The sequence below is a fragment of the Octodon degus genome, unplaced genomic scaffold, assembly GCF_000260255.1.
Source record: "Octodon degus isolate 3935 unplaced genomic scaffold, OctDeg1.0 scaffold00075, whole genome shotgun sequence".
In the NCBI taxonomy this organism is placed as follows: domain Eukaryota; kingdom Metazoa; phylum Chordata; class Mammalia; order Rodentia; family Octodontidae; genus Octodon; species Octodon degus.
The window spans coordinates 8,003,345-8,029,850 of NW_004524651.1; the positions used below are offsets into that span (position 1 = coordinate 8,003,345).

At 39.0% G+C, this 26,506-nt stretch overlaps 1 pseudogene; it reads left to right on the plus strand.

Annotated features, from left to right (window-relative positions):
• The first annotated feature begins 257 nt into the window (after positions 1-257).
• On the plus strand, positions 258-24,529 carry LOC101572828 (annotated as a pseudogene).
• The last annotated feature ends 1,977 nt before the right edge of the window (positions 24,530-26,506 follow it).

Here is a 26,506-nt window from a genome sequence, read left to right on the forward strand (position 1 = left end):
TGGAGAGTAGGGGCAGACACAGTCCAGGTGCTCCACTTGTAACAGGACTCAGGCCAAAGGCTCTGAGGAGAAGTGAGATGATGGTGGGTGGGTGGAAGGTGGGGAGCAGGTTTTGCAGTTATAGGTACTGCATTTTTTCCCCTGGGTATCAGTATTAGTGAAGGTTCTCTAGAAAAGTAGAATCCAGAGATCTACATCTGTACAATTCTGATGGGGATTTATCAGGAGGTTCACAAGATCAGAAGTGAAAGTCCACGATGATCCTCTGCAGAAGCAGAGGCAGGAGAGGCCATCTGGACATCAGAGATCTAGGAGACCCAGTAGCTTCTCAGGCCAAGAAGTTGAAGGCTGCAGAACTGGTAGGATCAAGGATGCAGCACCACTCTGAGGTCGAAGGCTTGAGGCTTACTGGAGAGTCCCAGGGACAAGTCTATGCTCAGGCCGAAGAAACCAACCCTGGAAGTGAACATCCAAGGGAATGGTAGCTGAGATTACCAGCTCTTCAAAACTGGATGTCTCCTTCTTCTTTCCCTTTTTATTCCATCTAGATTAGAGGCCTATTGGCTAGTGTGGATCTTTCCTCCCAGTTTGCTGGACTATAGGTCAATTGTCTTCACAGACATACCAAGAGCTGTGAAGCAGTTCTTACTCCACCAGTTCTTTACTGTCTGTGGGGCAGTTCTTACTCCAGCCAACTTGATATATCACAATGATCAGTCACAAGTTCCCTGTGCCCCCTCAAACATACGGCAACTAAAGTTATCCGTGGCCCTGTCCTAGTGTAACAGAGAAGATAATATCCCCAAGTGTTAACCCCTTTGTATTTCCTGTAAATATTTTGGAACACAGAAGAGGAAAATATACCTATGAATACCTAAAAGTAAGACAAATGGAAGAGTATTTTAGTGTCTTTTCAGTATACTTTCTGTTGCACGTAATGGAATTAGATAAGGAATCATGGAATTTGTCAGGTCTTAGAGCTGCGATGTCCCCAGCTGGCACTGGTCTTCTGTGCAGCAAGGCATGGGCTTAGTGATACAATCTCCTTTCCCTGGATTTGCCCTCAGCTTTCCATGGGCAGCAGAGTGCTGCAGTAGCTCTGAGCACTTGGCAACTGAGCACAAAGCCATCCCAGAAAATGTCTGATTGTCTCCTCTTGGGCCTTGCTACCATCTCTGTCTCAGGATTAAAGGAAAGGTTCCACAGCTTTTCCCAAAGAAGAAGACACTGTACCAAACTCTATCAAAGGTACTTGACTGAAAGAAACAGATCCAAATTTTCTAGAGTGACACAGCACTTGGAGCTGCTCATGTTTGTGGCCACTTTCCCCTGTATCATTCTTTTTGAATGCCTACCACTATATGTAAGAATGAGATCATACTATTTTCCAGGTAGGAATTTTTTTTAAAAATTGGAAAAGTATTTATTTCAAATAAAGTAATTTGCTGCAAGTGGGGCATGAAGACATTGTAGCATTGTACTACAATTTGAGATTTAATGATTCCCTTTCTTTTCTCTTTTATTCAGATTTTACTGCTCCAGAAATATCAGAGACAGAAGGGAAAGAGATGTTCTAGTTGTGAAAGCCCAACTGTGTAAAAATCAAAACAATGCATGGCTACAAAAATTCTAGAACATGCTTCTGAGTGGTTGAGCACAGAGATAAGAGAAAAAGTATCTTTGGGAACAGACTAACCACTTGAGGAAAAGCAGTATCAACCGAGGCCCACTTCCAGCCTCCTAATCCAGCACAGGGAGTCCCCAGACACTGCACCTGGACTAATGTGAGGCTTAGGACAAAGGCAAGCTGGCCTCTCAGGACATTTCTAAGATTCAACAGGAAGCCACAGAAGGTGGGTGAATTCATAAGGGCTTAAATAGCTAGCCAGCAAAGTAGGGCTTCTCCACTCGGGGTTGTAAACTAGTGTTCTTGGTAACACTCTTGCTCTATCACCACTGCAGAAGAGAGGTTCTGATGTGTCTCCTGGAATAAGACAAGGCAGGTATTACATGCACTAACAAGCAAACCTGGGCCAGACCATTGAAACTTGCTAAATTAAGGTTCAACCCGCTCTGAAGAGGTGTAAGAAGGTGCCCAGGCCTGCAAGGTAGCTAGATGAAGATGAAAAGTCTCCTTCCTTGAGGAGCCCTGACATCAACATGTTTAAAATGTGCAGAACTAGAACACTGATGTCTTAAAGACAACTTGGAAAAGGAAAGCCAGGCCTCAGAAAAATGAATTAGGAAGCCGCCGTGCCCATCCATCATTTCTGACAGTTTAAAATAATTTAATTGCTCTCTCTGCATTTATCAGTTTTCCTATATTGTGCATCTTTTCTTCTCTCCGGAGGATTCAGCCAAAAACATACTCCTTAGCTTCCCTAGTAATTAAACTGCAGATATGTGGCCCAACCTCTTCCCATGGAATGTTCCATGTAAGACAGGTCCAGGGAAGGGTTCGATTCTGGAGGGAATGAGAAAGCTCTGGACTAGGGAGCCGTCTAAACAACTTCAAGATGCACTTTGGGGACACCCCCCAGGCTGCTTAATGTAGATCCTGCCCTTGTAGAACATCCAGAGTTCCTGAGAGCTAGCTCACATGGTCAAAATAAACAGACAAACATAATTTCCTGACTTAGATAGAATTCTACTGCCTTCCTTGAGGAGCCCTGACATCAAAGGCCTCTCCCTCATATTTGTAAACTGAGAAGACAACCAGCTGCAAACCTCACAGACTTACTCTAAGGAGGAAATGAGATAATGTAGGTGAAACAGCCTGAAAAAATAAGAGGGAACAGTACACACCAAACAGTTCGCTAGTGGGAGATGAAGCATGGAATGGGCCTATTCTTTTCCACTCCAAAGGGCAAATATTAGATGACTACAGAGAGGAATTGAAGCACACCTCCCCTTCATTGACCCTGGCAGTGGCAGCAAAGGCAGTGTTATGGTTTGTGTATAGTTGTCCCCTCAAAGCCTCATGCAGTCTTGGGGCAGCTTCTGGAGTTTGTGATTGATTACTGTGGGTGTGGATGCTGAACCTGCCCTGAGGCAGGAAATTTGCATTACAATGTAAGGTGGGAAGAGAAGCTAGCTGCTTGAGCTGCTGCTGCCCCTCCTTTTTGTGCTCTTGCTCTTTGCCTCCGGCATGAAAGGTTGCCCTCTGTGCAGCTCTGCCTTGGAGCCAGCTGAGTATGGACTGAAACCTCCGGTAACAATGAGCTAAATAAACCTTTCCTTCCTTCAATTTGGCTGTCGGGTATTTGTCCCAGCAATGAGAGAAGAGTAACTAAGACAAGCAGCTTCATACAGCATGGAGTGTGCTTCTAGGCAGAGAAGAATCCAAGCACCGCTGGGGGCTCAGCACACAGCTGTGTGCGAAGGGGGTTTGGACCAGAGGGGGCTTGGTTCCCCTGGTCATCATCACACCCCCTGATTTTGCTTCAGCAATTTGATGTGGAAAGATTTTCTGGTCTCTGGTATCTTGTCCTTTTGATGTGCATATTTTAGCCCAAGCATTTCATAAATGCTACAGTGAAAGTGCTTTGTCTTCTTATAAATTATACAAAAATATTGTCATAAAATTCATAAGTGTATAAATTTGATCAACACATCAAGTGATATGTGTGATATTATCTTAGAAAATGTAAGCTAGCTTAATTACATTAATTATGACAACATAGAATGTGGGTACATTGAGTACATTTGCAAAATAATACTGTCATATGATTTTTTTCAATTTTTGTGGAGAAAGAAAGACAAAGATTTTTAAAATCCGTTCATTGGCTTGGGATACATACTTTCCTTCTGTGAACACTATGGGATTAAAATGCTTTGTGTTCACTTAGTTTAAATACTCAATCCTCCAAACATGATGACTGCAAACACACACCCATGTGCACATGCACATGTGCACACATGCACACAGACACACACACACACACACACACCACTCTCCTCCTCCTGATCCAAGGAGACCTCATCTATCCTTCTAAATCAGGTACATAATTCTGTGTTCTTCTGCAACTCTACCCAGTGGGATTAGGAATGCTTCAGTTATAGAATTAAAAAAAAAATAGTAGTTTCGTTGATGTACAATGTATGCACCATATAATTCATCCACTTCAAGTGTATATGTCAATAGTTTCCAATAATCCTTGCAGCATTGTGTGACCATTAACACAACCAGTTTTGAATATTTTCATTCACTCTTAAAAAAGAAATCCCTTTCTATTCTTCTACCATTTCCTTCTCTCTAGCACCAGACAAACGTTAATTCAACTTCTGTTCTTGTAGGTTCGGCTCTTCCAGACATTCCATGTAAATGAAATCATGTGTCCTGCAGGCTCTTGTGGCTGGCCTCTTTCACTCAGCACTCACATGTGCAAGTCTCATCCGTGTGGTATCTCACATCAGTCCTTCTGTTCTGTACCATACTGTTACATGTACAGTTTGCTGTGATTTGGTCTAGAACATCCCCAAAGGCCCATGCACTAGAGGAGTGATCCCTTGCTTGATACTGTTGGGAAGTGGTAGAAATTTCTAAGCGATGGGCCAACAGGGAGACCTTAGGTCACCGGGGCATAGCCTTGAAGGGGCCACTGGGGCTCCAGCCCCGTAATCCTCCCTTCACTTTCTGCTGCTATGACAGAAGCAGCTACCTTCCTTACTCACTCCCACCAACATGAGCTTCCTTGCAACAGTTCCAAAAGCAATAGGGTCAACCAATTATGAACCGAAACCTGTAAAACTTTGAGCCAAAATAAGCTTTTCCTCTTCTTAAATTTACTATCTCAGGTGTTTTCTTATGGCCACAGAAAGCTGATCAGCACATTATTGTACTGTATGGTTATATCATGTTTTGTGCATCACTCATCAGCTGAGTACTTAGGTTATTTTGGGATATTGTGGTCAATGTTGCTATGAAAATCCAGGTACACATTTTTTATGTGCATTTATGTTTCAAATGCTCTTGAGTATGTACCTAAGACTGAATATTGGGTCATTTGGTAACTGTATGCGTGAACATTAACTAACTGGCAGACTGATTTCCAAAGCTGTGGCACCCACTGTAGTGTATAGGTGTTCCAGAGCCACACCCTCACAGCCACTGTCAGCAGCAGGCCTTTCTGCTCACCTAACACAGTACACAGTAGCATCTCCTCCTGGACTGTGCTCATAGCTTCCTTTAAACTATCAATTTTAATTATTTCTTTCTGTGTTTACTGGTCATTTGTGTAGTATCTTTGGTGAAATGTCTGTTCAGATACCTTGTATTTTAATTGGATCGTTTGTTATTTCAATACAAGTTTGGAAGAATTAATTAATGGTAACTTCCTATGAGATAGATTTGCAAACACTTTTATAATTTTGCAGGGGGCGTCTTCCCTCAGTCTTGATGGTGTCCTTAACTTCATAAATATTTTAATTTCATTAAAGTTCTACCTAGTTTTTCTTTTTTGCTTCCTTTCTCTTTTTAAACTTACACTCTTGGTGTCATATCTGTGAAGGAGTTGCATAATGAGGTCACAAATATTTATGTGTATGTTTTCTTGGAAGAGTCTTTACATTTTGCACTTAGGTCTTTGATTCATTTTGATTTAATTTCTGTGTATGGTGAGAGGAAGGGATCTTATTTCAGTCTTTCAGATGAGTAGCCAGCACCACTTAATTTTGAAACTTTTCTTTCTCTGTTGCATGTTGCATCATGTTCGAGCACTCAGCAAAATTTAATTGACAAATATGTAAGAGGTGTATTTAATTGACAAATATACCATATGCAAGAGATAAGTATTAATATATGAAAAGTGCTTACATTAAAAAATTCTATTACAGTAAAAGACACAATACCACTAGTTCTTTTCAAAATTCATCCCCATGAGGGAATACATTCATCTCACAAAGCTCGCCCCCTTCCCAAGCACTTCTGTAAGCCCTCTTTTCTGAGTGTCTTTATGAGAAATGACTGCAAACACGGTGAATACGGCTGCAGAGTGCCATCCAATAAGCGGCAGAGCTGTAGAAAGCATCGTGGCGTCTCCTCATCACCTTATTCATCTGACCTGGCACTGTGTGACTTCTGAATACTCCCTAAAGTCAAAGTGACGATGAAGGGTCAACATTTTGAAGCTGTTCAGGACATTGGATCAGATACTCTTGGAAGAAGATGTCCAGAACTGCTTCAGAAAGTGGCGAGGACAATGGGATTAGTGTATTCAAAACGAAGAAGGGTGTATTTTCAGGTGGGTTAATGGAAACATATGTTTTACTGTAGTTTTTTAAAATTTAACTATTTACCATGCTTTTTAAATCACAACTTGCACGAGGCCTAGTTCTTTGACTCAGTCATTTTCTCCGCTGATGTGTCCGTCCACGTTCTCGTTGCAGCTTTACAACTTGCACTATGCGTGATCTCTGCATATCCACAAAACACACTCCCGTCTCCGCCATGTGGTAACAAAGCAGGGGGACTGATCTTGCCTGATTTGTGTCTTTCGAGGTGATTAACTGTATATCTGACATTCAATAAATGTGCAGCAGACAGTTAGAAAAAAGTACCCTGGCCCTTTAGCTCTGGCCATCAGTATGACAGCAAGTGCCTGCCTAAACTTTGCATACAGGCCCTGATCCAAGGTCAGACAAGAAAACGGCTTGACTTCCTGCTACTTGTTTTTGCTGTTATGTAACTGTTTCCTCCCTGTAACACTTTTCTGTGTTCTTGTCAACTCCATTCTGTCTGTAGGTGATAAAGTTAAATTTATAAGAACCTCAACTCTTTTCCTTGAAACTAGAAAAAAAGCCTATTGTGACATTTTAATCCTTACTTTCTTCTGTACTACATAAATCTGAAGGATAGAATGCTAAATGATAATGCTTGCATGCCATTTAGTATGTATTGAATACAACATCACCCAGATGCACTCCATGCCAGGCGTTGTGCTCTCCGCAGGCAGGACCTCATTTTGCCTTTCAGCCAGCAGTGGAAGGTCTGTGTGTCTATGGTGTTCACACTGAGAAGGGAAACTCGAAGCACAGGCAGGCTGAATTGTTTCACCAAAGTTCCAGAGCTTACCAGTTTGGGAGCCACAATTTAAATGCAGAGTTGATAAATTCCAAAGCTCATTGTCTCAGAAAATAAATTCAAAAACAGATCATCATTGTAAAGTTTTCACTTTATAAAGTAGATTTTAAAAATCTCAAAATAGGTAATAATTATGTCAAATTATACAGGGCTGCAGGACACAGTTTTTAAGGTTATACATTGCACATGTCTATTCAGACCCTTTTCTTCATGATAGAGCTGCATGTATTTGCATAGTTTATCATGTACTCCTCAATATTCAACCTATCTCTGCCCTATCAGTCAGAATCCAGTTTCTCATATGACCAAATTCATGCCCAGATGACCAATTTCTACGTAATCACTCTTTCTTCCTAACACAGTAGATGTTTTTGTCACAGCCTGCATTGCAACCTGGGCTCTGTGCATATTAGTTAATTTTTAGAAAACATTTTCATATAGTAAATCTCACCTTTTTTGATGCCTGTTCAATGGATGATGAAAAAGGCATTAGTCATGTATGTAGCACCCAACTGTGTCATTCAAAACACTTGCACTCAGGGTCCCTAATGAGTCTGATTTGCCCCAAGAAGGGGTTTCTGGGACACAGGACTCTCCCTTTCACAACTGAAGAGGTCCTGGAAGGCTGAAATGGGTCATGGGTCACCCTACATCTGTCATCCCCAAAATTCTTCTCTGTTACCCCTCTGCTGTCAGTCCATTCCTGGAGCCCTTCCTGACAGTTTCTTTATTCCAGAATACCATGAAAATGAGATCAGATAGCCTTGTAGATCTGGCTCTGTTACCTCAGTTCTCTGACAGCGTTGAGAGAAGTTGCCAACTTCCAGTTGGTTCACGTTTTCTCATGAAGCAGCAACAGAAATACTGCTCTTCCCAGCTGTCAACATTCGTGGGCTCAAGTTAGTTATCTACCTTGTGAGAGAAGAATTAAAAATATCTTGAACAACCTCATTGTCAAATGGTGGCATACATTTATGAATTACTTCAATATTATAATACAGTGATGTCTTGGTTCACAAACTTTTTTATATGGCTCTGGAAAAGATGGCCACACTTGTGTTTGTGCTTGCCTGGGAAAGATGGCCCCCGTGATGGTTGTCACCTGGGACACAGGACTCTCCCTTTCACAACTGAAAGGAAGCTGGTGCTGAGCTTGCAAGCAAAAACACAATTTTGGCAAGCGCTTCTGTTGTGTTCCAAATTGTTTGCAAACAGAACTGTTCGTTAATAGGGCACCAGTATAATTTGAGAATTTTTTCCGAGGCAGTACCTGAAAAGGAGTAGGTCATGATAAAGAGAAGAAATAAAAATTTCAAAATGATAGAAAACACAAAACATAGCCCTTAAGTGGTCCTGCGATGGCAGGAAGACCACAGTCCCTTTATGACCATCTGAGGGAAAAATACATCTTTAAGCGGTTCTCTGCTAGCTGTTATTGTACTCGAGCACCACCAATAAAAGACCAAAGTCTCATGGAGAGCTGCAATTGGCGTCATAATTCTCCTTACATGGTGCTGTAAGAGATGAACAGTTAGCAATTACTGCTTCCTAATGGACTCATCTCCTAACAGCAATAATAAAATTATTACTCTGCAACCTTGTAAATGATTACAAATTACTGCAATAAGGTAAAGGTATTCAACCTCCTTATTGCACAGGCAAGGCGGGTGCTTCAGCATTAACCAAAGAAATCACTAATGAACAAATGAGGCATTTCTTTGCCCAAATAGCAGTGCATATTATTCTCTATACCCACATCCTTTTTACAAGTTTGATAACTCAAAAGTAAATTACATTCCTCTCCGAAACACTGCCACTCACTCGGTCGTACATTTCTTTATTCTCGTGCTTAAACCTCCTTTATGGAGCACTAAAGCCATAATTTTATGTCAATATTTAAAGAGAGCAATTTTATCCTGGGTAATGATAAGAAAAGGAGATGACAAATATTGGATAATGCGTGCTTCAAATGTTTTCAGAAATCAAAACTGGCAAGAAGAGAAAAAAGATAATCTTCAGCAACAACATCAAAACACAGCACAGACATGGTATTAAAATTCAGGCGGAGCACCCCTTCCTGGCCTTTCGGTAGCTGCAGGTCTAGGAGAGGAGCAAGAGGGGACCATAAAAACAGATGGAAATGAACACATATATTCTTTCATCAAAGAGGTGTAAATTGAGGATTAGGTTTGGGAACAAGACAGATGTCCAGTGGCCAGAACTAGCACAAGGTCGTGGCCAAGCAGACTCGATGCCAATTCCAAATACTTTGGTTATAGATCCTGGAACCTTTCAAGAGTGTCAAAGTAAAACCTAAAGTACTGGGTAACACATTTCTTATGTTAAGAAAAAAGAGATTGCGGAGTTGTTAATCTGACAACGTGTTAAAGAGCAAGAGGAAAAGAGAACCACGAGTACACACGGCAAAATGCATCGTGCTTCTTGAATTTACTCCCATCAATACTCTCACAGAGGCTGTCCTAGCATAACTAATAGTCCAGATCATCAGCGCTAGTCATTATCTTTTCTTTACTATAATTAAAATCCAAAATAGTCAACTTGGAAGGAGAAAGGCTTATTTTGGCTCTCAGATTTGGCGGTTCAGTCCGCGATCAGGTGCTCTTTTAGCCTCAGGCTGGTGGAGAGGGAGCATATCAAGGTGGGAAAACATGGCACACCATAGCAAGAACAAGAGAGCCAGAGGAAGAGACTGTGGGCCCCCTTCAAGGGAAGGGCCTCACTTGCCTAAGGACGTCTATTTTTCAAAGACTAAAAACAAAAACAAAAACAAACAGCAAACACAAAGAAACAGAGTAACATATAACAACACATATGGTACAGATTTTCAAAATGAGAAAAAAAACAATGGTTGTTGAATTATGTATTCTTATTGTCAAATCTGTTGCTCAGATTAACAGATATAGGTATGCAAGATTTGTCAAATAAGTAAACATTAAACCTTGCTTTCAATAAACCTTAATTCTTTTTTGGTCCTTTTAAAATTTATTTTAAATAGAGTACTATAATAATTGATAACACATTAGAAATGGTACACATTTAGAAGAACAAGATGGGAGGGATTCACCATTGGTGACTTGGATGTAGTTGCTCAAATTACAGATATTAGCAGATACAGTTAGTCAAAGTGAAAATTTTAAACAATAACTGCTATAAAAAAACACTGATGGGAATTAGTATTACACTGATCTCAACCATCCTGTGTATACACTTTGTCCCCTTTCCCTTTTTCCTATCTTTTCTCCTTTTCCTAACTCCATTCCTTATTCCTTGTGCTCTGTTTCTTCTGTTTTACTGTATCTATTATACCTTTCAGATTTTATTTATCCTTTAAGGTTCTTCCACTAGAGAGACAATAAAATAATTACATATGTGGGTCTGATTTATTTCACTTATGAGTATAGCCTCCGGTTGCAACCATTTACCTATAAAGCCCTCAAGTTAGTATTGCTTTATAGCTGAGTAATACTCTATTTGTATCCATTCCTTAGCAGATGGCCATTGTTGCTTCTAAGATTTAGGTATGAAAAATTGTGCTGCTATAAACACAGATGCACGTATATCATTGTACTATGATGCTTTCAGCTCCTTTGGAAAAATACCCAGAAGGTGAAGAGTTGGGTTGAATTGGATTTCCAGTCCCCTTTTTTTGAGGAGCCTCCACACTGATTTCCCTTGTGGTTATACCAGTCTACATTCCTGCCAACAGTGGAGAAGGGTTCCTTTTTCCCCCACAGCCTCTCCATCATTAGTTATTAGTTGTTTTCTTTATGACAGCCATTTTTCTGGGGTGAAATGATACGTCAGTGTTGTTTTAATTTGCATTTCTCAAATAGCCAGTGTTGTGGAACATTTTTTCATGTGTTTATTTGCCATTTGAAATTCTTCCTCTGAGAAGTGTGTATTCATCTCAGATGCCCATTTTTGAATTGGGTCTTTGAATTTGGGGGCATGATTTTTTTTTTTGGTTCTTTATATGTTCTAGATTGAAGTCCTTTGTCTAAGTGACTGTTGGTTAAGATTATTGCCAACTTGTTGGTTGCTTTCACTCTGTTGGTGATTTCTTTTGATGTGCAGAGACTTCTCAATGAGATGAGATCCCAGTTGTAAATACTGCCCATGCAGTTTGGGCTTTGTTCATGAACACTCTGCCTACCCCTATGTCTTCAAGATTTCTACCTACTTTCTCTTCCAGTATATATAATTTCTGTTTCAATGTTTAGATGGTCAATCCATTTTGACTTTAGTTTAGTGCGTGGTGATAGAGTTAGATGTAGTTGCAGTTTCTGCCATGTGGAGAGCCAGTCTTTCCAGCACCATTTGTTAAAGAGGGTATCTACCTTCCAGTGCACATGTTTGGCCCCTTTGTCAAAGATAGGGTGGCTGAGTGTGACTGTAGCTGTGGCTACATCTTCTAATCCATCTTACTGATCCTCAGGTCTGATTTTTGTCAGTATCATGTTGATTTTTTAAAAAATTTTATTTATTTATGTGTGTGTGTGTGTGTGTGTGTGTGTGTGTGTGTGGCCAACTCAGCCCACCAGGGGGCGGGGCTGGCTGGCATGTGGTGCTGGGGTATTGAACCGTGTTGCCTGGGCTTTGCTTGTTCTAAAGTAGGTGCTTTAGACCACTGAGCCATCTCACCAGCCCCTATCATATTGATTTTATCACAGGAGCTTTGTAGTATAATTTCAAGTCAGGAATTGTGATGCCTCCGGCCTTGCCTTTGTCACCAGGATGGCCTTTGCCATTCTAGATCTTTTCTGGTTCCAAATAAATTTTAGAAATATTTCCTCTAGATCTTTGGGATACACTGATGGTGTTTTGATAGGGATTTCATTAAATCTGTGTAACAATTTTGTGAGTATGATCATTATCACAATGTTGGTTCTTCCTATCCAGGAGCAAGGAATATCTTTCTATTTTCTAAAATCCTCTTTGATCTCCTTTTTCAGAGTATTGTGGAAATGGTGAGATTATTTCCACATCAGCCAGAAAAATGGGTAAAGTAGAGTTTATTAATAAAGTCAGCAATCAGATGCCCCCTGGATTACAGCTCTTAAATGTCTGGTGTAGGAACATGGTTCCCTGAACCTTACAGATAACAAACACATCTGGCTCCATTCTTTATTTCATCTCTGCTTCAATACTTTCTTGGTTTCCATGACAACCACAAGGGACTGCATAGCTGTTGACTCAAGAAGTCACTGGATTCTTTTTGTAATTAGTTCTGTTTTCCTTTTATCAATTTTATGTTTGCATTTTAACAAGAGTGAGGAAGGAGTGAAGCAGTTACAACATCTTAACACAGATGGATTAAAGACTAAAAACTAGAGCTTCTTTGTGGGATAAGACGAACCTGTTGAGAGCAGTAATCCCCTACATTATGATTTTCATTATCTAGAACTTTTACTTCCTTTATTAGATTAATTCCTAAGTATTTCATTTTTTGCATACTATTGTGAAGGGTGTTGTTTCTCTGATTTCTCTCTCAGTGAGCTTGTTATCTGTCTAGAGGAATGCTGTTGATTTTTGTGTGCTGCTTTATATACTGCTATGCTACTGAATTTGTTTATTAATTCTAGGAACTATTTAGTGGATTTTTTTTCGGTCTTCCATGTAGAGTATATTGTCATCTGAGAATAATGATAATTTAACTTCTTCCTATTCATTCTTATTTCTTTTATTTCTCTCTTTTGCTTAATGGCTCTGGAAAATGTTTCCAGAACTATCTTGAATAGGAATAGTGGTAGTGGACACGCCTGTCTTGTACCTCATTTGAGAGTAAAAGCTTTCAGTTTTTCACCATTGAGAATGATGTTGGTTGTTGGTTTGTCATAGATGGCTTTATGCAGATTGAGTTAGAGGCCATCTATTCCAATTTTCTGTAGGGCTTTGATCATGAATGTGTGTCGGACTTTGTCAAAAGCTTTTTCTGTGTCTACTGAGATCATCATGTGGTTTTTGTTTTGGGGTCTATTGATAAATATTGATATAGTGTATTACATTTATAGATTTGAGTATGTTGAACCATCCTTGCACCCCTGGGAGGAATCCTACCTGGTCGTGGTGTATTATCTTCTTGATGATTTACTATATTCTATTTGCTAGTAATTTATTGAGGATTTTTGCATCTCTGTGCATGGAGGAGATTGGTCTGTAATCCTCTTTTTTTGGTTGAATATCCAGTTTTGGTATCAGTGTCATACTTGCCTCCAGGAATGACTTTGGGAGTATTGCTTTGCATTCAATTTCATTAAAAACATTTTTCAGTATTGGGATTAAATCTTCTCTCAATTTCTTGTATAGTACAGCTGTGAATCCATGAGGACCCGGGCTTTGCTTTGTTGGTAAGTTTTTTAATACATTTTCAATTTCATTGGTTTATATTTGCTTATTCAGAATTTTTACATCTTCTTGATTCAGTTTTGGTGATTTATAGCTATCTAGGAATCTATCCATTTCTTCTGTGTCTTCAATCCTGTGAGAGTAAAGATTTTCAAAATAGCTATTGAGGATCTTCTGAATTTTCATAGGATCTGTAGTAATTTCACTCTTCTCATTCTTTATTGCTTAATTGTGTGTTTTTAATTTCCTTTTTTGATGAGGTTGGCTAGAGATTTTTTTAATTGTACTTAATCTTTCAAAGAACCATCTCTTTGCTCCGAATGCCTTCAGGGCAGGTTTGGCTGGCTTGAGTTGTGGGGATCGAACCACAGCAACCTGAGCCTGACTGCTTTGTTGAAGCAGCCACTTAAAGAACTGAGCTAAGGGGCAGGCCCCCAAACAAACATCTCTGTGATTCATTAATTCTTTGTATCATTTTCTTTGTCTCAATTGCATTAATTTCTGCTCTAATATCTATAACTTCCTCCAGTCTTTGGGCTTTGTGTTCGTTTTACTCTTCTTTTTCTAAAAGCTTGAGGTCCAGAATTAGGGTATTTGTTTTCCTTCTTTTTTCCTAATTTGTGAGTTCACCACTATGAATTTTCCTCTGAGAACTGCTTTCATTACATCTCACAAATTCCAGCAAGCTGTGTCTGAATTTTCTTTGGATTGTGAATATTTTTTAATTGCATCATTTTTAATTTCATCAACCCATAGGCTGCTGAAGGGGGTGTATTTTAATTTTCATATGTTTTTGTGGTTTCTTTTGTCTTTAATTTCTCATTTCATTGCACTGTGTTCAGATAATATTTCTGGGATAATTTCTGTTTTCTTGCATTTACTTGAGCACAACCTATGCAATAGTATGTGTTCTCTTTTAGGAAGCTTGCTATGTGGAGCTGAAAAGAATGCATTTTCAGATGTTGGGTGGAACACTCTGTAAGTGTCCACTAAGTGTATTTGTTCAAAATCTTTGTTCAGGTCTGCAAACTCTTTGGTAAGTTTTATCTACTTGACCTATCTTTTTAAGATAAGGGGGTGTTAAGGTCCCCTGTTAAGATTGTGATATTGGTTATTAGATTTTTCATTTCCTTTAAAATTTGTCTTATATAGCTGGGTGCTTCCATACTTGGTGCATACATATTTATTACTATTACGTCTTCCTCTTGAAGTTCTCCCTTTTTTTTCTTTTTTTTTTTTGGTGGTGGGAACCGGGAATTGAATTTTGTATAAAAGTATACAAGTATGTAGTGACCTTTATTGTCTCATTTAATCATTCTTGGTTTGAAATTCAGATTGTCTGAGAAAGAATAGCTACCTCTGCTTTTTTCTGAGCTCCTGGAACATGTAGTATTGTTTTCCATCCTTTGACTTTCAGCTTATGAATTTCTTTATAGTTTACATGTGTTTCTTGTATACAGTATATTGTTGTATTTCTTTCTTGATACACCTTATGAATATATTTCTTTTAACTGGTGAATTGAGTCCATTTATGTTGCTGGTTATAGATGATATGTATTGGCTTATTTTTTTCATATTGTTTTCTTGCTGTTTATTCCCTAATTTTCCTGTGTTTATATTTGGTCTGATTGGTGGGTTCTTCCTGTTACTGTCTTGGAGTTGTGGTCATTTTGATCCCTGTCTAGTATGTCTTTTACTACTCTGTATAGAATTGCTTTTTGTCATTATGGGCTTCTTTCTTTCTTTCTTTCTTTCTTTCTTTCTTTCTTTCTTTCTTCTTTCTTTCTTTCTTTCTTTCTTTCTTTCTTTCTTTCTTTCTTTCTTTCTTCTTTTGATATATGGTCTTGCTGAGCAGTTTGGACTTACAGTGATACTCCTGGCTCAGTCTCCCCTCCCCAGTGCTGAGATTACAGGCAGGCACCATCACGTCCTGTTGTGGGGCTGGCATGGCATGCCTGGGTTTCTGGGGCCAGCATGGAATGCAGTACCAAGGATAGAACTCAGGACCTTGAACTTGCCAGGCTGGCACTTACGCTGCCGATCTATCTTCTCAGCCATGAGTTTCTTTAGTTGTTCTTTGTCAGAAGTATTTTACTTCTCTATTAGTTTTGAAGGAGAGTTTTGTAGGGCATATTAGTCTGGATGGGAATTTGTTTTCTTATAGGACTGAAAATACTTCTCTCCATGCTGCTCTTTTTTTTTTTTTTCTTTTGGGGGGGGGGGGAACTGGGAATTGAATTCAGGCCCTTGCACTTGCCAGGAAAGTGCTTATTCTATTGAGCCATCTTCCTGGCCCCCTCCATGCTGTTCTTGATTTGATAGTTTGTGTTGAGAAATCTGCTATTATTCTGTTTGGTTTACCTTTAAATGTGATATGTTTCATTTCTCTAGTGGTTTATAGTATTTGTTCCTGCATTGAATTTCTGTGATCTTAATTATTATATATCCAGGTGTATACTCATTTTGTTTGATATTATTTGGAGTCCTATATGCCTCAGATATCTGAATGTTATATTACTTCTCCATATTTGGTAAGTTTTTTGATATTATTTCTGCCTATATTCTCTTTATGTCTTTTGTGTTGGCTCCTTCTTTTCATTAATGTCTATTAGTATATGTTGTTCATCTTTGCATTGTCTTGCAGCTGTTGAATTATTATTTTCTGGATTCTTGTTGTTTTGAAGAGATCTTTCTTTTCCTGGTTGCTAGCTGCAACAATGTCTTCAAAGTCTGAAAGTCTGTCTTCAATTTAGTTCAACTATTTTTTCTCATCTTTAACAGCATTTTTTATTTCCTTTCTGTCTTTCAATCTGCTTCATACATTCTATTTCTTTCTTACATTGCTCATTCATGGTTTCCATCATTTTACTATTCTTCTCTATTTTTTTATCAGTGTCTTCTTTAGAGCCATTTAATAATTCTTTCATTATAGCTATCATTTCTTTTTTTACATGGCAGGTTATTCTGATCTGATTTCTTCTGAACTTTTTTGTAGTTGTTTCTATACTTCAGCTGCTATTATTTCAGAGATTTCTGGTGTGTGACTTCCCATTTCTTCTATGTTGATGTCTCCTGGATTTGTTCTGATTGGACTTGGGTCATGAGGTTGTACTTTCTCCACTGTTTTGTCATTTTCTATTTCTTTCTTTTCTTTTTTTTTTTTTTTTTTTGTTTTTGTTTTTTGGCAGAACTGGGGATTGAACTCAGGCCCTGGCGATTGCCAGGCAAGTGTTTATTCTACTGAGCTATCTCCCTGACACCATTTTCTATTTCAGAGATAACTATTTATCTTAATTACTGTGATACTTTTCGATCACAAAAAGTTTGATAGTAGATAGCTGTATTACTGCAAAGAGATCCTTTGTAAAAAGTCTGGTTTTTTTAGATATCTCTTCCTTGCTAGAGATTCATGTTTTTGGTGTGTCCTAAGGTTTTGCCTTGTCTATTGATTAAGAGTGGGAAATTGGTTTCCATTTGGCACTGTCCCCTGTCCTTCAGTGTAGGACTTTGGTGTTTATTACCCAGTTGCCTCTTGATACTATTACTCAAGGGAGAACACATAGTTAAGGCAGACATGGATCCTAGTAGTACAATTAGCAATACTAATAACAGGAAATGAAATTTAGAAATTAAAAAACTTTGGTAATCAATGGTTTTGTATTTTAGAACCTAGAAGCAAATACTATGTTTGATATGCAGACAGATAGTGAGGTCAAGCTTAACAGCCGAAGTTGTATGGTAATAACAATAAGCTTGTCTTCTGGATGGTTAACAACCTAAGTTTGCAGAACAAAATTAGATGAAAAGGAGAGCTGCAAGGAAAGCCAACGTTTTGGCCCTAGCCTTCCAAGGTCAATTAAGACTCGGAACATATGAGAACTTGTACTGTAATGTCACGTAACTCAGTAGTGTCCCAAATTTTCTGATCAAGGAGATTATAGGGCCAAAGAGGAAAGTGATTGATGATGTAGAGTGTGCCTAAGGAGAGTCACATGAAGAGAAAACATTCTCTCAGGCTTTCACAGAGAGCACATTGGCCAAGCAATGGCCATGACTCATCTGCATGGGTGACACTGACAAGGGTTCTAATATCTGAGTTATAGGATCTCAGATTAAATCCTGAGGGGATTTCACTGACCTTATCAGACACAAAAGCTACAACTCTTGTTGCATAGGTCCTGCTTTACCTTGGTCTTAACCACCTGACAGAAAAGTATGAAAACAAAATATAAAAAGTAAAGCCATGCTGTTATGTTGAGCTGTAGGGGACTCAGGTCAACAATTTCTGACATTGCCAGTCAAGCAGAAGACCCAATACTATTATGGACTACTGGACTCTTTTAGAATATTTTGCTGAGTTTACACACCTATAATATTCAAATAACGGAACTTAACAAAAAAAGGGTATACAGATGAATGTCCATTTTGAATTTGTGTATTCAAAGTGGTTAGGATAGATATATAGTTACATTCTCTTAATGAATAGAGTGATTTGTTCTAATGGTGTTTGTAAATAGGATATCATGTCCACATCTTGTACAGCAATTAACCACTAGGAAGAATGTATGCAATGTGTTATTATTGAAAGTGTCCTACCTATTTGAAAAATAAAATAAAAAAAAAAAAACGAAAACAAAAAAAAGAAAAAAAAAAAAAAAAAGCAAATACTATAGCTGTATACCAAAACAGATCACAACTTGAGAATTTTCATGTAAACTAGTTCCCCTGAGTTTTGTCTGGGCACTTCCCCTTCATGTACCTCGAGTCTTCCAAGCAAACTGGTTCACCTAAGTTACTTTATGCTGTCTCCTTGCTGCCAAGATCCTCCTTATAGGTCTGAGCCACAGTTTTTGCAGGTCCTGCTGGGCCTATCGGTATGCCTCAGCTCACCAGGCTGGACCACACACCTCAGGTCCTCCACTCAGGTCCATGCCACTGAATTTGGCCTGCTGGGCCTGGCTGCAGGCCTCTGCTCCTCCACACAGCCAAACTCCACCCACTGGGTCTCTACCTAAGGGCATTGCAATAGGCTCTGTCCCTGGCTATTTGTACCACCTTCTATTTGAGCCAAGCTGGAGACCAAGTCTGTAAGGCACAGAAATATGGGGAACATTACAGATACAGATTATAGTAGGGTTAGATAGAAGAAAAAGTAGGCAAAAATGAGACAAAGAAAATTACAGGATTTTTTAAGATGAGAAATTCTATCATATTTAGAATCAAAATGTCCTTTAAAACATTTACCATTTTACAGTAAAACAGGACAGCAAAACAGAAGTTTCTAAAAAAGTCAAAAAAATGAAAAGATAAACAATGGTCCATCACAAAGCTGTTGAGTATGGTAATAGTTTTTTTCAATGAATACAGAATAAAGTAACAAATGTGCTCCTTGGGCTTCTGATTCTTGGTCAGAAACTGCTCTGCTGAAGGCCTAGGACGATGGAGGCATGCAGTTGCTTTGCTTTTGTTGGCATTCTACAGCTTCTTGGTATGGAGTGCTCTGTGCCAGTGCACGTGGTTGCTTCATAATGAACCTAGCTACAGGAATTGCGTATTTTTAGAAGTTTTACATTGCTGTACCTTCAAAGATATGCTTTACTAGTTTGCAAGAGAGCCTTAGAAAATTTAGTTTTTCTTCTTTAAATGGTAAATGTTGTTAATTATGCAAAATATTTACCATGCCTAGTGAGTAGCCTTTATATAATAATTATTTGAGAATAATGTGTGATCTGTAAGATCAAAATTATAGTCCAAAAAATTAAAAATCTTCAGTTTTAGCATAAGAATCTAGCTTCAACTTTTTTTCCTTCTCTTCTCTAAACCTGGACAATTCTTTTTACCTTAGAAATGGGTTCAGATATTTATTTGTTTGTTTGTTTTCATGCAAACATTCTTCTACACTTGTGAATAGATCACCTTCTTTCAGCCATAAAACAGGTTTTCTTCTGTGAATGAGCAGTTCATCTTTCTGTGTGTGGGCTATCCTCCTCCATCCCCAAACCAAGATCAGGATTATAGGTCAACAAATCCTAAAGATTTGCACTGACAAAAACATAAATATTTACAGACCCAACCTGTAGCCTTTTGGCTTTCTTTGATAGCCTACACCCTACTCTTAAATTTCTACTGATGTCTTCTGAAAATTCTGTTTCAGTGATGAGAGTCAGTGAACATTTAATTGTAGGATGGATTTGATTCCTTATTTCAGCTTCAAAAAGCTTCCTTTGGCTCTATCTGGTGACAATAGCAATTTCTTAAGGATTTGAAGGTCACATCTGAGGCAGAAGATACAAGCTGTTTCCTCCAACACTCATTTTCCTTTTGCTTTATAACAAAACTCAAAATATTAGCTGGGCACATTGCCTTGTGCAACCAGAGACTACCTTGCTTTATACCTCCCGGGCCTGTGTGACTAAGTCTGGAAAACACAGTGTTGACAAAAGTTTTGGAGTTTCAGAAAGTTCTTGAAAAGAAAAAGGGCCAGTTTCTCTGGTCATTACACTTTCATTACTTAGAGAATAGAAACAAATCCTGGGGTTTCAGGGGATGAGCTGCAATGGTCAGTTAACCTTGCAGATAGAGATCTACTAGAGAGGATAGAGTACAAATGTGCAGGAAAACAGGACCTTAAGCAGCAGATAAGACAGAAGGGCTATCTTACTGAGGCAGGGGATTAGGGTGGGGTATGCCAGTTGAGCAAGTGGATGTGACCTGCCAATCACAGGCATCCAGGACACATGCACAAAACGTAATTCCCATGCCCTGCACCTGGGACCACTCAGAAAGCACTACCTTCAATACTTCTGCATGAAATCAGTGGGATTTTGACATGACAATCTAGATCTGTTGTCAGCATAAGAATGAGAAATACAAAAGTCTTCCACCATTAATCTCTAAGTTCTAAACCAATCTGAACCCTTTCAGTGGCCCACTCTTGCTCTGTATTTATTACCTTTAATAAATATAAAACTTCTCTACCTTTCTTGTTTGTCTTGTGTCTTGTGCAATTCTTTGTTCAGGATATCAAGGACCTGGAAAGAACTACAGAATCCGATAACACTACTGGGTCTGTGTGTTCTAACTACAGACTGCTACACAAAAGAGAAAGCTCTATGTTATCAAAAAGCAATATTATGTTGTTGTACAAAGCTCAATCTAATCCCAACAAATTTCCTGTAAGTCTAGTGGCCTATAGAATGTCATAATGCCATTTTATTTGGGTGTGCGTATGTCTTTGTATAGCATGTGTGCATTTTTCTAGTAGATACATACCTAGATTCTACAGTTTTCATATTTACAAAATCATTTTTTAAAAAATGCTGGCTATGTTATATTTATGAACTTAAATGTTCTTAGTGATGATTGGTTTTATCTATCAACCTGGCCAAGCCATAACCTTTTGTCTTCAATCAAACTTGCATGTGTTGCTGTGAGATATTTTGAACATGCAATGATTATTCTATAATCAGATAACTCTAGGAAAGAGACATAATCCTAGATGATCCTATGTGATCAGAGTGATTGGGTTCATTCGCTTGGCGAGTCTTGACATGTTAGAGTAGTTTGGGCTTCCCAGTGATGATGGAGCTCAGCCTCTGCATCACCTCCTGCTGGGGTGGCTTGGTGGGTCCACCTTCATGGCCTAGGCTATGGGTTTCCAACTTACCTCACTCCTCCCCACAGTTACTAAGTCATTCCTTGCCATAAATTTCTTAACATGTTTCACCTATTGATTCAAAATATCTGGTTCAATCTTAACTGACACAGTTCAAAATCCAAAAAGAGTAAAAATAAAGCCAAAGAACAATAAAAAAGGAACTGAACTCTAAAGACATTAAACTATTATTGCTGATCTGACAATCACATTGAAGTTCTGCATATGGATGTATTATTTATTTTATTTCCTCCCTATGGAGACCTTTGAAAATTAGCGTCTTATAGCAACTGTATTCTGTACAATCTGTATTCTTTTCACTTATCCACATAGATGCTCATTTGATTTCATACTATGATATTTCACTGACTTAATTTTATGCAAATTTCTTCATTATAACCAAAGCCAATAGAAAAACTTAATTTTGACTTAGGAATAAGTATTATTTTTTCTTTTTTTTTCTTTTTTTTTTTTTTTTGCAGAACTGGGGATTGAACTCAGACCCTTGTGCTTGCCAGGGAAGCTCTTATTCCACTGAGCCATCTCCCCGGCCCCTTAGGAATAAGTATTATTGATGGCTTGTAGATGCCATGACTCAGATATGCCACGAGGGTGAACCCATGTTTTATGTCTCTTTTTAAGACAGAATCTCTGTATATAGTTTCTAGTATTCACAATTTGACTTTGATATTGTTTTAATAATTTTTTAACAAGTTATCTTTCCAATAATATTATTAGAGCTCTACTTATGTTCTTTGTTCTAATAAATAAGAGACCAGGATGTGCTTTGGGATCTGAGTGCCTTCATTTCTTAGTATGCTGACTATCTACTGACCAGCTACAGGGGATCACTGGGCCCAGTGGCCTGTGATGTCCAGATTATGTTACATGGTTAAGTCCTCTGAGGATGGTAGCTAGTGCCAAAATGATTTAACAATGGCATGATAGTATTTTTCTTCATCTAATTCTCCTAAAGAATGTTTTTGGGAGTATACATGGATGGAAATGTTTCATGTGAAAAATAATTATGCTCGAGCAATTTTGAGGAACAGTAGATTAAACAAACCTAAGGGATGGTTGTACCATAAGACTGTTAAAAGCCTTTGATATGTTTATTTGCAACATGAATTACCCATAAGAGAAGCCAGTACACAGTATTTCTCATTTGAACAACCTGCCCATTTATTTGATGGACTATTGCCAAGTGGAATAGTATTGCTTTTAAGAGCTCTCACAGATATCTGAAATATGAGACTAGTGATCATCTCAGAGAATTACTTTAAGTAACAGAAGAGAAAATACTATATATATTCATCTCCCTACAATTGATTGAGTGCTATATATAGCTTAAAATGTGACTCTGAAAGTACCTAAACCATCTCAGATAATAAAGAGTGTATGCCATGACCACAAGAGAAGCTTAACGTTAAAGAGATTTTATTCCTACTTCCAAACTTCACTGAGTGTTTTCATTTCAGTGTCCCTCAACACCTACTATATCTCAAAACTATCATTAATCTTGGCTATTTCCTTCTTGCACAAAGCATTCATGAGCTCTCACAGATGGGCAAAAATATCAGGGTTTTAATATACTGGATATACTAAACAAGTCTATTTGAGGTTAAAGTTCATGCAAAATTGCTTCTGAATCTTAAACATTTGATGTTTTTGAATCAAGGTGATAGAAGGAAGGGACATAGATTGGAGATAGTGTTATCTCTGAATTATGAGACGTTGACAAAATTATCAAATCTTTTCTCTGATCTAATTTGATTTTTCAGCAGCAATTTTAATAAACTCCTACTTGATGAGAGGAGTACATTTTTGCACAGATTTGTATGTCAAAAGGTATCTATGCATGGAAAACAGGACTAGAATGAGCATTGCCAGGGCACGTGCTGAGGCATCATTTTTCTACACATTTGACTGCCCTAGAGCAGCCTCAACAAAACGCCAGGTTGACTTGCCCTCACATTTCTCCCCCTATTCCATACCTCTTGTAGGACAAGTAATTCAAATATTAGGGTCTGGCCTTAGCGAATGAGGATGTGAATCCAGCCACTAGCACAGTCCACATGTTTGAGCTCACTCACCAAAGTTCAGATTAGACTGAGGACGACAATACTGAGTAAGAGCGCTGTGGTTCCTTGTGCTTGTGTCGGTATTCTCAGCTATGTATCTATCTTGGGAACTTCTTTCAAAAGAGTGCAGGATTTGCCTATCCCCTAGATTTTCTTGGCCCTGAATCTGTTTAATACAAATAAAAATTCACTATAAATTCTGGTATGTATAATATATAAAGATTTTGGATGTGAAATATAAAAGGATGGAAATATGCAAGAATTTGGATATGAAACAGTTTCATATATTTGTCTTAAAACTGCATGAAAGCTAATAGGGACGAACTCACAGAGTCAAGAAGAAGACCAGAGGGGCCGGGGAGATGGCTCAGTGGAATAAGCGCTTCCCTAGCAAGCGCAAGGGTCTGAGTTCAATCCCCTGTTCCACAAAAAAAAAAAAAAAAAAAAAAAAAAAAAAAAAAAAAAAAAAAGACCAGAAATGAGGCCTCAGGCATCACATGGGCCTGCCTTATCCAGAGCCTTCTGAGGGGGAGAAAGTCACATTATTAGAGTAACCTATTTAATGAAAAGGACTAGGCTCTGGTGAAAAGGCTTGGGTGAGTCCAAAATGGAAAGCACTCGAGCGCCGCGCCAAGATGGAGGTGGTGGAGACCAAGGTTGAAAGGTCCTGGCTGAGGTGGCAAATGTCACAGAGCCTGAAGGCATGCAGGAAGAAACAGAGCTGCCAGCCCAGGTCCTGGCTGAACTTGTGAGGAACTCGAGGCAGAAAGGCAAGCTACTCTGCAGCCAGTTTCAAGTAGTAGATTTTTTACAGAATCTCCTGGCCCAGGAGGACACCTCCCAAGGCCTGGATCCCTTGGCTGCTGAAGACACAAGCCGACAGAAGGCCATTGAGGCCAAAGAGGAATGGAAGGACCGTAAGGCCACTTACCAGGAGCATATGGAGGCCATAAGAAGTACCCTGACTGAGGCCTTGCTCTGACGGGAAGAGGCCCAGCAGAAACATGTGGAACTCCAGGCAGCCATTGAGCAGCTCCAAGCCAAGAACCAAGTGGCTGTGGAGAAATTCAAAATAGCCCAGAAACAGTGGCAGCTATGACAGGATCTGCAAGGTCTGGAAAAGTTTCTTCAGAGGTGAAGGAGCAACAGACCGGAACTTGGCAGAGGCTTGAGCTGCTGGATCAAGAACTTGGAGCTCTGAAACAGCAGGCAGACCTGGAGCAGGATAAACAGCAGAGGCATCAAACCTTCCTTCAGCTGTAGTATAATCTGCAGGGAAATCTGCCACTCTCTGAGGCTGAAGGCCAGGATACCCCAGGAGCTCCCTCTGTACCTGGCTCTCCCTAAGGGTGAGTCCCAACAGCTACTTCAGAACACTGGAGAGAGACGGAATGGGAGATGGAAAAAGAAACTGGGAACTTGACCTCACCCACTGGCCACACTGTACTTGTCCAAGGCCAAAGACCCTCAGCCCATGGTAGCCGTGAGCTCACCATGGTCTCCTGGAGGAAAATAGCATGGGCAAGGAGGATCCTAGAACAGGTCAGGTCCTACATTGCAGATGTCGGAGGTAGGGAAACCAGTGGTCCACTTGTGTCTGCATTTGAGCTCCTCTGCCGAATGGAAAGGAGAAAAGACCTTATAATATGGAGGAATCTTAGTGCTTCACACCTCTGCCGGGTACACCAAGGCCATCCCCCTTCCTTGTTTGCAGAAGGACAGATTATGAAATCTCCAGTACAACCTGATTTCTGACCTTGACCTGGGCTGGCAGAGTCTCTACCTGTTTGTTCCCCTTTATGTATTGGTGGGAAGAAATGAAGACAGGCAAAGATGAGTACCATTTCAAGAGCTGGAACTGGTGGGATCGGAGACCATGAAGACAGCCAGGGGTCTCAGAAATTGCTTTACCAAATCTATATGCAGCAAACATGCTGAGCTTAGCGCTTTATGCAAGCGATAACATGTAAAAGATAGATGCATTTGCTGATCAAAATGTCGAATCCCTGCTTTGTGCTAAGGGCCTTTGGTCTGAACTGGAAGACCTCAACCAGTGAGCTTATCCTGTTTCAGGTTGGCTGAGAGGTGCACACCTCATATCTTTTGTATTAATCTATCTAATACTTTACTAGAGCACCATTTTCAGATGTTGACTAATTTTAGATTTAACTATGGCTGTTGTGATTCACAGTGCTATGTCATTTCATTGATTTCTAAAGATATCTTGATCATTTCTTCCCTACTAAGTATGAGTGGAAAAGTACCATTTTTGTAAATTCTTATTTTTAGAAAACAATAATACCTTATTTTTGGATTCTCGTTTTCTCAAATAAACACAAGGTTATAAAAAAACAGAAAAAGACTAGCTTTGACTATTTATTGGTTATTTAACATTAGCTTGGAAGTATTAATTCTATCACCTTCCTACAACTATTTCAATCAAATTCTCTTTGCTTTTTTTTCTAGCTTAACTTTATTTTGCTTCCTAATCAAAGACTTAGCGTGATGTGCTAGAATCTATCATTAAGTTTGCTTTTGTCCATTTCTCATGTTTTTACTGGTATATCTTCATGTGAATTAGCATATAAAAGCTCACATAATATATATCTACATTGTAAAGGATAATCTTCTTAAACATGCTAAGTACATGCAAGCCATAGAAAAGTAATTGCTCACCCATAATTAACTTCATGAGATCTAGAAAACAAATTTCTCTCTGTCTGACTCCAGAATATATAAGGCAGAATTTCAAAGATGCTGTTAAAAATATATGGGCAGTGGACAACTGTGAAAGAAATACTAACATTTTGTAGTCTCTCTAGGAGCTCACCTAGTGCTCTGGCTCATTGCCATTCTGTTGGCTGGGCCCCTAGGGATGAATAAAACTGTTCTGGTTGGAAAACTCCAAGTGCCAGTGCAGAAGAAAACTGTGTCAGGTTTATTTAGTTGTGTTGTGGAGCCTTAAGGAAGGCTATAAAATTCCCTGATGCTTTCCCAAAAATCAGAAGCATGCCACATTGAAATAAAGTTCTCAAAGTGGTTTTACTATTAATACAACTACTTTCTTGAGGAGGAAAAGGTAAGTTATGCAGCCACGGAATATGAGTTATCTTTGTAGGGCTCTTGGGGGAGCACGAAGATGAAAAATTCTATTAAAATAGACAGATGACACTAATATGGACATCTCTAAGGAAAATATATATAATATAACACATATATGTGTATATAATATATATATATATATATATATACATATAAAATATATGTGTGCACATGTAGAGCCCATGGAGAGGTACTACTCATCCCCAATAGGATGGCTGGAGG